Genomic DNA, 15,653 nt, shown 5'->3' with positions numbered 1-15,653 from the left:
ATGGGATGACAATCAGGTGTGAGTGGGCACCCTCTTTTATGTAAGGAACAGGGATCTATCAAAGTCTGATCTTCACAACGCATGTTTGTGGAAGTGTATCATGGCACGAACAAAGGAGATTTCTGAGGACCTCAGAAAAAGCGTTGTTGATGCTCATCAGGCTGGAAAAGGTTACAAAACCATCTCTAAAGAGTTTGGACTCCACCAATCCACAGTCAGACAGATTGTGTACAAATGGAGGAAATTCAAGACCATTGTTACCCTCCCCAGGAGTGGTCAATCAACAAAGATCACTCCAAGAGCAAGGTGTGTAATAGTCGGCAAGGTCACAAAGAACCCCAGGGTAACTTCTAAGCAACTGAAGGCCTCTCTCACATTGGCTAATGTTAATGTTCATGAGTCCACCATCAGGAGAACACAGAACAACAATGGTGTGCATGGCAGGCTTGCAAGGAGAAAGCCACTGCTCTCCAAACAGAACATTGCTGCACATTTGCAGTTTGCTAAAGATCACGTGGACAAGCCAGAAGGGTATTGGAAAATGTTTTGTGGACGGATGAGACCAAAATAGATTTTTGGTTTAAATGAGAAGCGTTATGTTTGGAGAAAGGAAAACACTGCATTCCAGCATAAGAACCTCATCCCATTTGTGAAACATGGTGGTGGTAGTATCATGGTTTGGGCCTGTTTTGCTGCATCTGGGCCAGGACGGCTTGCCATCATTGATGGAACAATGAATTCTGAATTATACCAGCGAATTCTAAAGGAAAATTTCAGGACATCTGTCCATGAACTGAGTCTCAAGATAAGCCGGGTCATGCAGCAAGACAACAATCCTAAGCACACAGGTCGTTCTACCAAAGAATGGTTAAAGAAGAATAAAGTAAATGTTTTGGAATGGCCAAGTCAAAGTCCTGACCTTAATCCAATCGAAATGTTGTGGAAGGACCTGAAGCAAGCAGTTCATGTGAGAAAACCCACCAACATCCCGGAGTTGAAGCTGTTCTGTACGGAGGAATGGGCTAAAATTCCTCCAAGCCGGTGTGCAGGACTGATCAACAGTTACTGGAAACGTTTAGTTGCAGTTAATGCTGCACAAGGGGATCACAGTAGATACTGAAAGCAAAGGTTCACATACTTTTGCCACTCACAGATATGTAATATTGGATCATTTTCCTCAATAAATAAATGACCAAGTATAATATTTTTGTCTCATTTGTTTAACTGGGTTCTCTTTATCTACTTTTAGGACTTGTGTGAAAATCTGATGACGTTTTAGGTCATATTTATGCAGAAATATAGAAAATTCTAAAGGGTTCACAAACTTTCAAGCACCACTGTAACTTGGTTTATAATTTGGTCTCCCAGTGAAGCTGGTTTGGCATTGACTAGGAGACCAAATCTGGCCACTGGGAGACCATGTGGTCTCCCAGTAACTATGTTAAAAAATGCTCTGGTTCACGGGGAACCCTGAAGAAATTTCTATCAGTTTCACGGTTTGATCAATTCAAACAACCTAAAACAACGTAGGCATAAGGCATTTTTCATGCAAGCAATGCACCTTCTCCATACAAACGCTTTGTTAACTGAGCTTTCGTAGACCACCAGCTAAAGTTTTGAACAACTAATGAGGCGGATGTGACATCATGTGAAACCCAGCAATATGAGATCACAGAAGAAAGAGGTTATTGGTGCTGGGAGAAGCTATCCTTCTTCATCGTCTCTTTCTGTCAGATGCACAACAGCTTAGCCTTTGTGATGCTTTAAAAGAACAAGAGTTCTCAGGTCTCATGCTGTCTTCTCATTAACATAAGCAAATGGTTTATACTAATATCCTTGTTGTAATACTAATGTATTATATTACATTATTTTATAGCAACAACTAACAGAGGGACTTTTATGTTGGACGCACTGAATTAAAAAAAAGTACAATTGGTTGATATGGCGAAATTTGATATGGTTGATAAGGAGAAATTTATTTAGCATTTTTGTAATGAGTCTCCAGCGTTACTGCAGTGGAACTAAGCTTTCTGACACAGGGAGATCTTCAGGAAGGAGGGCTTTGCAGTTTCTTGGATACTTCACAAGCTGCATTTTTTTTGTCTCATTAGCTGAGAGAGAGAGAGAGAGAGGCTGGTGAAGGAGTGAGTTTTATATCTTATTTTGTGCCAGTCCATTGTCCATGCCAGCCCATGACAGGGCACCATGCGTAGACTCATTCACACCACGGGGCAAATGAGCATAGCCAGTCCACCTATCAGTATGTTCTTTGGAGGTGGGAGGAAATTGGAAAACCCAGAGGAAACCCATGCAAACAACATCAAAATTCCATTCAAACAATGGCGTAACCCAAGGTCAGGATTGAACCAGGCATCCTGGAACCGTGAGATGGCAACATTATTTGGTATGCCACAATGCCATCCATGGTCTTTAGTTTTAGTATTGGCTGGGCACCACCTGAACTGATAATCACATCATGAGTTTTTCTTTGGCTAATCAGACACAAGGTATGCCCCCACTCTTGCTGGAGCAGTTGGGGGTTAGGTTCCTTGCTCAAGGGCACTTCAGCCAATCCTGCTGGTCCTGGGAATCGAACCAGCAACCAAAACTGCTTCTCAAACCATTAGGTCATAGCTAATCCAATGTTCTCTCGTCAATAAAAATGTCAGTGTTGGCAGATTGCTATGGTATAACAAGAATGACACACTTTGTGACATGTTGTGACATGTTGAAAATAATAATAATAACCGCCTTGTTATTGATTGTTGCTATAACAGTCACATTTTATACTTTGCAAAACATATGACTATAAAAAAAAGTGCACAGTCTATTAGTGGGACAATATAGACAACAAATCTGTCATTCACAGATTATGTGAAATAGAATAGAATGCCTTCATTGTCACTGCACAATGAAATTTAGTTCATCATAGGAGAGCAAAGCCGCTGCATACGTGTGCGCTGCCACTCTTGGGCACTAGCCCAAGGCCGTCCCATGTTAACCTAACTGCATGTCTTTGGACTGTGGGGGAAACTAGAGCACCCAGAGGAAACCCATGCACCCATGGGGAGAACATGCAAACTCCACACAGAAAGGCCCCTGTCGGCTGCTGGGCTCAAACCCAGAACCTTGCTGTGAGGCGACAGTGCTCACCACTTATACCACCATGCTGCCCCATTGGTTATGTGAGTTATAGCGCAAATTGGCTAATGAAGAACTTCAAAAAGTAAACATATTATGGCAGTTCAAAGTTTGTTTCTTTCTATAACAAATACAGCACACGTGGGATCTTCCAAGACTGGGACTAAAAAGCACTGCTTTAGAAAGACCAACAGTCCAACTTGGAAGAGAAGTGTAAGCACTTGCACCAAACTAAGTACAAAGGAGAAATGGAGTGTAATGGTGTTTCTTTAATAAGAAAAGTAACCTTTCTTGACAGAGCATGAGTTGTAATGAGATACCTCAAAAAACTGCAAACGAATGCTGCTTAGATGTCCATGTGCAGATGTCATTGACTCAGCGTTCTATAGTTCGCTTTGCTTAATGTGAAAAAAACCCCACCCTGTCTCCATACATTTGAAAGAACATTTGTGTCACCATCTCATTAAAGAAGCTTTTCACTGTATTTGGTGCTCCAGACTAAGGATGCATATTAAGCTTAAAATAGACATCCTTGCTGGATAAGCTAGCATTAATCCTTGTAACTGTACAGTCAACCTCTGAACTCTGTGTTTCTTTTTATATAATTCTGCTTTGCATTCTTGACTTGCAGCCAGATGTATGGTAGTGTTGACCTTAAAAAAAATTTGGGATGTTTTCAGGATACCATTAAGGACCAAAGGTGGAATTTGCAGTCGAATTTGGCTGAAATGAAAATTTGTAGCAAACCCAAGATTGACCGTGTTAAGTATGAAGAGAACAGCTTGGAACATGCTTAGGAGGCATTTATTCATTTGGCAGACACTTCTCCAAAATGACTTACAAGTGAGGCAGAATCCAAGCACAGAGCTGATAAACCTTTTGCAAGCTGGTTGGCCCTTCAGCAGTGTTACAGTAGACCAGTCGTGATATGATGAGGAATGTTACATTCTCCAATGTGTACGTCTGAACTTCATCATCTGTCATAACTCTGTGATTAATGATGGATCTTGTTCGTAATAATCACAAACCATATTTTACAGTGATGTGTTAAAGGAGAACTGAAGTCATTTTTAAACTTGCTTTATTTCTTAATTAATGTGTTATTCAATTACGTTTTCAGTTTTAGTAACCTTATATCGTGACTCGTATCGGCAACTATCCATCCATCCATCCATCCATCCATCCATCCATCCATCCATCCATCCATCCATCCATTATCTGTAGCCGCTTATCCTGTTCTACAGGGTTGCAGGCAAGCTGGAGCCTATCCCAGCTGACTATGGGCGAGAGGCGGGGTACACCCTGGACAAGTCGCCAGGTCATCACAGGGCTGACACATAGACCCTGTCCACACGGCAACGGATTCAGGTGAATCCGATACAATTGTTTATCGTTTAGGCCTGGCGTCCACACAGCACCGGCGTTTTGGGTGCCCCAAAACGCAATCTTTTGAGAACGGGTTCCAGAGTGGAAAGATCTGGCAACGTTGCCATTGCGAAGTCGTCTGGATGAGTAGAACGGATTTGTTTACGATGATGTCACAACCACATGACTGTCAGTGCTTCACGCCGGGTAGAAGTGTAACGAACTCGATGCGAGTTGTCAACAAATCCTATAACTTGGTTCATGAAACGCGCTTACAAAATATTTTCACTGTGAATATTTATTGTGTAATGGTGCAAAGTGAGAGAGAGAGAGAGAGAGAGAGAGAGAGAGAGAGAATAGCCCTTAGGGCAGAGTCAATCCCGCCAGCAAAAATAGGGAAAAAAAGGAGCGATCTCACCTCTTCAGATGTTGGTTTAAGTCCTACAATACATTCCTCAAAAAGGGTGTAGAAGAACAAATTAATCCATCAACGTGTAGCATTCAATTTATTCCGGACCATTAAAGACGCCGCCTTCCGCGTAGAATCATACGTCATCCTTGCCGCCATATTGGATGGGTCAAAGCGGAGAATAAAGATGCCTCATTCATGTGCTGCGTTTAACTGTACCAACAGGTTTGCCGTCCAAACGAGATCACATGGGATTACCTTTCACAGGTGAGACTGGAAAAATACTTTTCATTGTATTTGGTCATTATAATGCAATTTTACGAACAGATTTTTCTGACTTTGTGGCTAATATGAAGTCTCGCGCATAATAGTTTATGCGCATGCGTCCTTGCTTCTATTGTTCTGGTGTCTCCGAAGGGACCGTCTTACAGTGCCCCTAGAGGTGTGGCATGTGTATTGCATCGTTTTCAGCAAGCGTTGCGTTGCCTTGCCATATGGACCTGATATTTTACTGATCGTTGCCCATGTGGACGCGATATTTTTTAAATAACATCTCGTTGCCGTTGTCGTGTGGATGTAGCCATAGGTGGGGTTTACATTAGACCGTATCAGCGGATCATCAGATTAACGTTTTTAAAAACGATTAGCGTGCACACAGCAACGCCAATACATGATTCGCGTGCACACAGCAACGCCAATACACGGATACGCTAATCACATGACTAATTCGGCACGTTGAAATGTGTCAGTGCGGCTCATCGCTTCCTCCTCAGCGGCTGCGCTCCAAATCACTCCGCCCTGAACAGCGAGTGCCCTCTGGAGGGTGCGCACTCCGGCCCTGCGCAGCTCACAGAGCGCGCGAGTGAAGTGCACGAGCAGTAATTCGGGACTGAGCCGCTGTGCACAAGTCACTTACCACTTGCAAGTGGAAGGATGGCAAGCCTAAAGACAATCATAACTACACAATGGGCAGTATTTGCATCAGTATTTGCAGTATTTTCATAATTTTATACTCTTTAATGAAAGGTGATACAAGGCAGAATACAAGGCGGGGACCCTGGCGGATTCCCGTTTCCCGGCGTTTCCAGGCATTTTAATGTAAACGGACAGTGCATCCGCGAAAAAAACGAGACAGATACGGTCTAATGTAAACTTGGCCATAGAGACAAACCATTCACACTCACATTCACACCTACGGTCAATTTAGAGCCACCAATTAGCCTAATCTGCATGTCTTTGGACTGTGGGGGAAACTGGAGCACCCGGAGTAAACCCATGCAGACACGGGGAGAACATGCAAACTCCCTACAGAAAGGCCCTCGCTGGCTGCTGGGCTCGAACCCAGGACCTTCTTGCTGTGAGGCGACAGTGCTAACCACTACACCACCATGCCGCCCTATATCGGCAACTAATTGCAATTAAATATTATACTCATCGGCCTATTTGGTTTTTAGCCATGTTGAATTTAGTTCATTTGGTCCACGGCAGGCTTCACTTATCTGCGTGATTTTCACGAGACTTGTGCGAGACTTTGAAACGTGAAGTGTCAGCCAGGTGTCAGTGCCGCCATTTTGAAAACTGTTTTCCCAACGAAATATTGCACAAAAACATGTCTGTGAAGATTCTCAGTCATCCATGTACATAGTAATCTGTGGTTGGTAGAAGAGAGCAACTGGACTTGCTTGAAGATTCTTGAAAACGTTTCACCTCTCATCCGAAAGGCTTCCTCAGTTCTGTCTGACTAATAGTGAGTATCAGGTATTTATCCTCTCATGGATCATCAGAGAATCAGACTCAGAATTCTGATGGCTGCATTGTAGGTGGCTGATAAAAGATGTCTTAGACACCCACCTCTGTTCAGTGATGGCCGCTCCAGGTTGACAAAAATGAACGATCCTCTCTGGCCAAAATGTCTGCCAGTCCCCTGGAAGTCCTCTCATACTCCCGCACCAGTCGAAGGGATCTCATCCCAAAGTGCGTAGAAACATGTCTGTGAAGATTCTCAGTCATCCAGGTACATAGTAATCTGTGGTTGGTAGAAGAGAGCAACTGGACTTGCTTGAAGATTCTTGAAAATGTCTCACCTCTCATCCGAAAGGCTTCCTCAGTTCTGTCTGACTAATAGTGAGTATCAGGTATTTATCCTCTCATGGATCATCAGACTCAGAATTCTGATGGCTGCATTGTAGGTGGCTGATAAAAGATGTCTTATGGCCCTTTTCCACTACCCTTTTTCAGCTCGCTTCAGCTCACTTCAGCCCGACACGGCTCGTGTTTCGACTACCAAAAAACAGCACGACTCGGCTCGCTTCAGCCCTGCTTAGCCCCTAAAACTCGCACCGTTTTGGAGTGGGGCTGAAGCGAGCCAAACCGTGCCGAGTGAGGCTGGGGGCGTGAGCAGACAATCCCCTGTGCACTGATTGGTGAGGAGGAGTGTCCTCACATGCCCACACACGCCCCGCGAGCACGCTGGGATCTGTAAACACCGCAAACCCGGAAGAATAATAATTACGAATTACGAGAATTTCTGAAGCCTTATGCGCCTCGCCTCATCTATACGCTCTTGCCAGTATCTGTTGGCGTTGTCGGTGACAACAAGCCACAGCACCAAGACCAGCAACACTAACGACTCCATGTCCTCCATGTTTATTGTTTACTATTTGGGTCGTGAGACTACCACTTAAAAGCTCACTGATGTCACTGTTTGCGCTGCTTAACGACATCACGTGACGTCCACCCACTTTCGCTAACTCCACCCAATGTGTCCACCCACTTCCAGCCAGCACGGTTCAGCGCGGTTGTAGTCGAAATGCAACTCCAACAGCCCCACTCAGCTCGACTCAGCTCGACTCAGCACGGCACGGCTCAGCCCAACTCAGCCGCGTTTGTAGTGGAAAAGCGGCATTAGACACCCACCTCTGTTCAGTGATGACCGCTCCAGGTTGACAAAATTAGTCAGGTAGAACTGAGGAAGCCTTTCGGATGAGAGGTGAAACGTTTTCAAGAATCTTCAAGCAAGTCCAGTTGCTCTCTTCTACCAACCACAGATTGCACAAAAACGAGTTTAAATGACGATTACCGCCTACTTTTTTCAAACTTTCCCGATTGCTAGCAAAACAAACACAACTTCCAACTTGATTACATCAGCATACGAAAGAGGGCGCGCGCGTCTTTTGACAACGTTGGCAAATGTTGGTCACTTTGATTTCTGCTGTACGTTTTACTTCCATCCTACGATGTCTCGCACAGGTCTCAACGAATCTCGCTTACGGCCATTGCTTTGACATATGGACTGATATGTTACATAGCATATTTCAAACACTCATAACTTGCTATAGCAGTGACAAAATAGCTGTCAAAAATGCATTCCTATCTTTAATAAAATGAGAAATAGAATTTTGATAATAAAAAATTTGCCTTCAGTTCTCCTTTAATGGTCTTGCGAGCATGACAGGAGATGGCAATTCTATATCTATACTGCTATAGTTGGGTTATGCAACATAGGGTTATGGGCTGGAAGATGGAAGTCAGAATGCAGAATTATTTTAGCAGATTTAACCAACTACTTGAAAACATATTGCAGCAGATATTGCAGATATTGGGTGGCACAGTGGTGCAGTGGTTAGCACTGTTGCCTTACAGAAAAAGGTTCTAGGCCTTTCTGTGTGTATATGTCTGTGAGCGTTCTCAGTCATCCAGGTCATCGTAAACCGTAGGCGCTAAAGAAGGCAACTGGACTTGCTTGAAATTCTTCTGAATAATATTTGCAACCGTAGTCACAGGAACATCAAGCTGCTTGGAAGATGTTCTCTTAGTCTTTGCCTTTAACATGCTTGTCTATAATTTTCTTTCTGATCTCCTCAAACAACTCTCTCCTTTGCTTTCTCTGGTCCATGTTCAATGTCGTGCACGCGATGATACCAAACGGCAGACCGATGACTCTTCTTCCTTTAAATAGACAGAATGACTGATTACAGGATTGAAGACACTTGTGATACTAATTAAGGTTAAACAATTAGCTTGAAATATCACTATAATCCCGTTATTTATAATCTTTTCTAGGGGTATCAACAAATCTATCTAGGATATTTTAGACTATATCTTTGTAAAATAAACAATAAATCATTTCTTTTCATGCTTTTTTGCTTTACTCTATGACAGATGAAAGGGATGTAAGCAAAAAATTGCTTTTACAGTGTCTTGCAAAAGTATTCATCCCCCTTGGTGTTTGTCCTGTTTTGTCGCATTACAAGCTGGAATTAAAAAGGATTTTTGGAGGGTTAGCACCATTTGATTTACACAACATGCCTACAGCTTTATAGGTGAAATTGTTGTTTTATTGTGACACAAACAATAAATACGATTTAAAAAACAAAACAGAAATCTGGAGTGTGCATTAGTATTCACCCACTTTCGTATGAAACCCCTAAATAAGAGCTGGTCCAACCAATTCACTTCATAAGTCACATAATTAGTTGATTAAGATCCACCTATGTGCAAAGTGTCGCATGATCTGTCACATGGTGTCTGTATAAATCAACTTGTTCTGGAAGAACCCTGACTCTGCAATACTACTAAGCAAGCAACATGAAAATCAAGGAGCGCTCCAAACAGGTCAGAGACAAAGTAGATCAGGGTTGGGTTATACAACCCCGATTCCAAAAAAGTTGGGACAAAGTACAAATTGTAAATAAAAACGGAATGCAATGATGTGGAAGTTTCAAAATTCCATATTTTATTCAGAATAGAACATAGATGACATATCAAATGTTTAAACTGAGAAAATGTATCATTTAAAGAGAAAAATTAGGTGATTTTAAATTTCATGACAACAACACATCTCAAAGTTGGGACAAGGCCATGTTTACCACTGTGAGACATCCCCTTTTCTCTTTACAACAGTCTGTAAACGTCTGGGGACTGAGGAGACAAGTTGCTCAAGTTTAGGGATAGGAATGTTAACCCATTCTTATCTAATGTAGGATTCTAGTTGCTCAACTGTCTTAGGTCTTTTTTTGTCGTATCTTCCGTTTTATGATGCGCCAAATGTTTTCTATGGGTGAAAGATCTGGACTGCAGGCTGGCCAGTTCAGTACCCGGACCCTTCTTCTACGCAGCCATGATGCTGTAATTGATGCAGTATGTGGTTTGGCATTGTCATGTTGGAAAATGCAAGGTCTTCCCTGAAAGAGACGTCATCTGGATGGGAGCATATGTTGCTCTAGAACCTGGATATACCTTTCAGCATTGATGGTGTCTTTCCAGATGTGTAAGCTGCCCATGCCACATGCACTAATGCAACCCCATACCATCAGAGATGCAGGCTTCTGAACTGAGCGCTGATAACAACTTGGGTCGTCCTTCTCCTCTTTAGTCCGAATGACACGGCGTCCCTGATTTCCATAAAGAACTTCAAATTTTGATTCGTCTGACCACAGAACAGTTTTCCATTTTGCCACAGTCCATTTTAAATGAGCCTTGGCCCAGAGAAGACATCTGTGCTTCTGGATCATGTTTAGATACGGCTTCTTCTTTGAACTATAGAGTTTTAGCTGGCAACGGCGGATGGCACGGTGAATTGTGTTCACAGAAAATGTTCTCTGGAAATATTCCTGAGCCCATTTTGTGATTTCCAATACAGAAGCATGCCTGTATGTGATGCAGTGCCATCTAAGGGCCTGAAGATCACGGGCACCAAGTATGGTTTTCCGGCCTTGACCCTTACGCACAGAGATTCTTCCAGATTCTCTGAATCTTTTGATGATATTATGCACTGTAGATGATGATATGTTCAAACTCTTTGCAATTTTACACTGTCGAACTCCTTTCTGATATTGCTCCACTATTTGTCAGTGCAGAATTAGGGGGATTGGTGATCCTCTTCCCATCTTTACTTCTGAGAGCCGCTGCCACTCCAAGATGCTCTTTTTATACCCAGTCATATTAATGACCTATTGCCAAATTGACCTAATGAGTTGCAATTTGGTCCTCCAGCTGTTCCTTTTTTGTACCTTTAACTTTTCCAGCCTCTTATTGCCCCGGTCCCAACTTTTTTGAGATGTGTTGCTGTCATGAAATTTCAAATGAGCCAATATTTGGCATGAAATTTCAAAATGCCTCACTTTCGACATTTGATATATTGTCTATGTTCTCCTGTGAATACAGTATCAATTTTCGAGATTTGTAAATTATTGCATTCCGTTTTTATTTACAATTTGTACTTTATCCCACCTTTTTTGGAATCGGGGTTGTAAAAAAAAAATCTCAAACTTTGAATATCCCACAGAGCACCAGTAAATCCATTATAGAACAATGGAAAGAATATGGCACCATGACAAACCCGACAAGAGAAGGCCGCCCACCAAAACTCACAGAGCGGGCAAGGAGGGCATTAATCATAGATGCAGTAAAGACACCAAAGATAACACTCAAGGAGCTGCAAAGATCCACAGCAGAAATGGGAGTATCTGTCCATTGGACCACTTTAAGCCATACACTCTACAGAGCAGGGCTTTATGGAAGAGTGGCCAGAAAATGCAATTGCTTAAAGAAAAAAATAAGAAAACATGTTTGGAGTTTGCCTAACAGCATGTGGCAGACTCCCCAAACACATGAAAGAAGATCCTGTGGTCAGATGAGACTAAAATTGAACTTTTTGGCCATCATGGGAAGCGTCATGCGTGGCGCAAACTGAACACTTCCAATCACTCTGAGAACACCATTCCTACAGTAAAGCATGGTGGTGGCAGCATCATGCTATGGGGATATTTTTTATCTGCAGGGACAGGAAAGCTGGTTAGGACTGAAGGAAAGATGGATGGCACTAAATACAGGGCAAGGCTGGAGGAAAACCTGTTTGAGTCAGCCAGAGGTTTGAGACTGGGACGAAGGTTCATGTTCCAGCAGGACAATGACCCTAAACATACTGCTAAAGCTAAACTGGAGTGGTTTAAAGGGAAACATTTAAATGTCTTGGAATGACCTCATCAAAGCCCAGACCTCAATCCAATTGAGAATCTGTGGCAAAACTTGAAGATTGCTGTACACCAACGCAGCCCATCTAACTTGAAGGAGTTAGAGCAGTTTTGCTTTTAGGAATGGGCAAAGATCCTAGTGTCTAGATGTGGTAAGCTAATAGAGACATACTCCAAGAGACTTGCAGTTGTAATTGCAGCAAAAGGTGGCTCTACAAAGTATTGACTTTGGGAGGTAAATACCTACAGTATGCACACTCCAGATTTATGTGTTTTTTTTTCATCTTAAGTATTGTTTGTGTCACAATTTAAAAAAAAAATTGCACCTTTAAAATGGTAGGCATGTTGTGTAAATCAAATGGTGCTAACCCCCCAAAAATCCATTTTAATTCCAGCTTGTAATGTGACAAAACAGGACAAACACCAAAGGGGATTAATACTTTTGCAAGACACTGTACTCTGGATTTGGGGTCTGAAAATGGTGAGGCCTTGAGCGATGAGAGGGTAGCATTTCAACAGGGGAACTGTGGTCTGTACTCCTGCAACATGGTCATCAGTTTCTACTGGCTTGGTGAAGTTGCAGCCCAGGTGTTTTCCACCATAAAGTGCCTGCAGCCCCTGCTCTTCCTTGGATTAGAGCTTGACCTATGGTGTGTTCCAGAGGCACCTAGGCATTGGAGATTGTCGGCCTTCAGAGCATGTCGGAGCATTGGTTAGGCCTTACAGCTTGGTACTGTGTGGGCAATCTACTTTCTTTTGTTGGTTTAACAATTCAAAAGCCTAAATTCTCTGGGGCTTGGCCAAAAAGCAGCTGAAGAGGTCCAATGAAGAGGTTCATTCACTTGCATGCTATCGGTAGCGCTCACTATGCAAGCCATGCTGGCTTAAACTTTTTTTTTGTGAAATAGCATTAGCTATCTCCACCAGGATAGCACCAATACTTCTGACCTCATTCCCTTTTACAAAATGTATGTTCTGCATCTTCTGAATCCATTATATTATCTCATCTCATCTCATTATCTCTAGCCGCTTTATCCTGTTCTACAGGGTCGCAGGCAAGCTGGAGCCTATCCCAGCTGACTACGGGCGAAAGGCGGGGTACACCCTGGACAAGTCGCCAGGTCATCACAGGGCTGACACATAGACACAGACAACCATTCACACTCACATTCACACCTACGGTCAATTTAGAGTCACCAGTTAACCTAACCTGCATGTCTTTTGGACTGTGGGGGAAACCGGAGCACCCGGAGGAAACCCACGCGGGCACGGGGAGAACATGCAAACTCCACACAGAAAGGCCCTCGCCGGCCACGGGGCTCGAACCCAAACCTTCTTGCTGTGAGGCGACAGTGCTAACCGCTACACCACTGTGTCGCCCCCATTTTCTCATCTCATTATCTCTAGCCGCTTAATCCTGTTCTACAGGGTCACAGGCAAGCTGGAGCCTATCCCAGCTGACTACGGGCGAAAGGCGGGGTACACCCTGGACAAGTCGCCAGGTCATCACAGGGCTGACACATAGACACAGACAACCATTCACACTCACATTCACACCTACGGTCAATTTAGAGTCACCAGTTAACCTAACCTGCATGTCTTTGGACTGTGGGGGAAACCGGAGCACCCGGAGGAAACCCACGCGGACACGGGGAGAACATGCAAACTCCACACAGAAAGGCCCTCGCCGGACCCGGGGCTTGAACCCAGGACCTTCTTGCTGTGAGGCGACAGCGCTAACCACTACACCACCGTGCCGCCTATATTATATTATATTATATTATATTATATTATATTATATTATCACAGGTTGAGTTGTTCGATTTGTGGACAAAATAAAGAGGACATATTTCAGAGGCAAGGCGGATAGCTGGAATGCACCACCACTTCTAACTCACAAGACATATCAGCAAATGCTGAGTGCAAACAATCGCTGTCTTAATTCTCTAATTTTCTCATCTCTGGCTTTTCCACTCAGTTTCCGTTTTCCTCTCACACTCTCTCTCTGTCTTCACTGCTCATTCTCTCCTTACCTCCCCTCCCATCTCCCTCGCTCTCATTCTCTCTCTCCTGCACCTCAGTCTTGCTCCCAGTCGGCTGAGTTTTGCTCCGTTGGCCAGAGAAGCTCATTTATTCTTCAGCTTACTGTCATCCATCAGAGATTTAGAGAAGCTTTCTCTTTTCATTCTGCACTCTCTCCTCCTCTCCCTTCTGCTTGCTTGACATTGTTCGCTGGTCCAACCCAGGTCCTGCTATGCTTCTTGCGACATGACCCACCCTTCTTTGAAGATTCACCTGCAGAATGGCATAAACGTTAATCCATACATGTACCAGGTAGGAACAAGATATTAAAAAAGGAACAAAAGTAGCTCTGCTTTGGTTGTGTTGTTGCTGGTCACATGGTGTCAGCTTGTTAGGTCTTGTTGAGTCCAATAGGGTTGTGTCTCACTTTGGAGTGGGATGTCTCATAGGGAAGAGTTTCAAGCCAACTACTTATACGATTCCCAGTAGATGGTCTATATTTACTTTCTGATTGCTCTTTTTGTCAAGGAATCAAGCATAAAAATGTTATTGTTGGTTATTTCTGTGTGCAAAATATGCTTATCACCAAACACAATGATGTTTTATCAAATGCAGTCTCACAAGTGTGGTACTTTTGTTTCATTAAACGTGACTGAGAACCTGCTTACTTTCACAGTTAGTACTTACGCAGTTAGTTAGTACTTACAATAACCTTTCCACAAACACGTCAAGGTATCTTATGCATTCTTCACTAACTGTAGGAGACAAAACTCTTTAAGACAATACCTTTAATAGATGTTTTGCCATGAACTATTTGTGCTGCAAAATGCTCATTCTCTCTCTCTCTCTCTCTCTCTCTCTCTCTCTCTCTCTTTTTTTTTACTGGAAACAGATGTACAGTGCATATACAGAAATACACTAGTAAATAGAGAGACTTTGCAGCTAATTAAAAACAAAAAAATACCAGATGGTTGGTGGGGCCATGGGTGAAATATCTGAAGGCGAAACAATCTCAAGTGTAATCCATAGAATTGTATTCATCATTAATTAAAGAAATCTCACATTCCAACATCGTTAGCCAGCAAATAAAGCCTGATAAAAACATAAACAACAAGTGAATTAAAAACAAACAAACAAACAAAATCAAAATAGTCCAACGGTCACGACCCAATAAAATGCAATCATGGTTCAGAGGAAGTGGAAAAACAACTGGACAAGGCCAGTGGCTTAGTAATGCTCAAGTGGCAACACAGATGGAAACACTTGTTTGTGTGTGTGTGTGTGCGCGTGTGTGTTGGGAAAGTTTAATAGTCCATAACAACATGGTGGATTATGGAAGAGGTGCCAGGAACCAGGGAAGTGCTAGGTCACCACACTCTGGCAGCACTCACAATCACAAGCAAGCAGTCCGATAAATGTAATGTGATTTTTATTTACTACAGCACTATTAAATTCTGGTCAGATGGTGTTGAATATTTTTCTATAACAGTAGCTCTGACAGTAGCTCCAGCTGCAAGGTTTATATTAATTAGGGCTGTCGAAGTTAACGCGATAATGACGCATTAACGCGATCTCAATTTATCGCGATTAAAAAAATAGTGCCGTTAACGCAAATTCTAATTTGGCCCTGCGAGTCACCCGTAGTTCATGTTGAGGCTTGTCGCGCGCTGCTTCAATAAGAGAACGTGTGAGTGATGGAGAAAGGTCTGTTAAACGGGAAGTTTCATTTCAAAAGAAGAGTG

General features: G+C 43.0%; 1 protein-coding gene across 1 annotated transcript in view; it reads left to right on the top strand.

The window, feature by feature from the left end:
• Window positions 1-15,653, top strand: part of ppfia4 (PTPRF interacting protein alpha 4) — a 381,591-nt gene that overhangs the window by 216,895 nt on the left and 149,043 nt on the right. The gene's annotated exons all lie outside the window — the stretch shown is intronic.

This window comes from Neoarius graeffei, chromosome 26, assembly GCF_027579695.1.
Source record: "Neoarius graeffei isolate fNeoGra1 chromosome 26, fNeoGra1.pri, whole genome shotgun sequence".
Lineage (NCBI taxonomy): Eukaryota > Metazoa > Chordata > Actinopteri > Siluriformes > Ariidae > Neoarius > Neoarius graeffei.
Note: the sequence above shows the minus strand (reverse complement) of the source record. Positions and strands in the feature narration are given on the sequence as shown.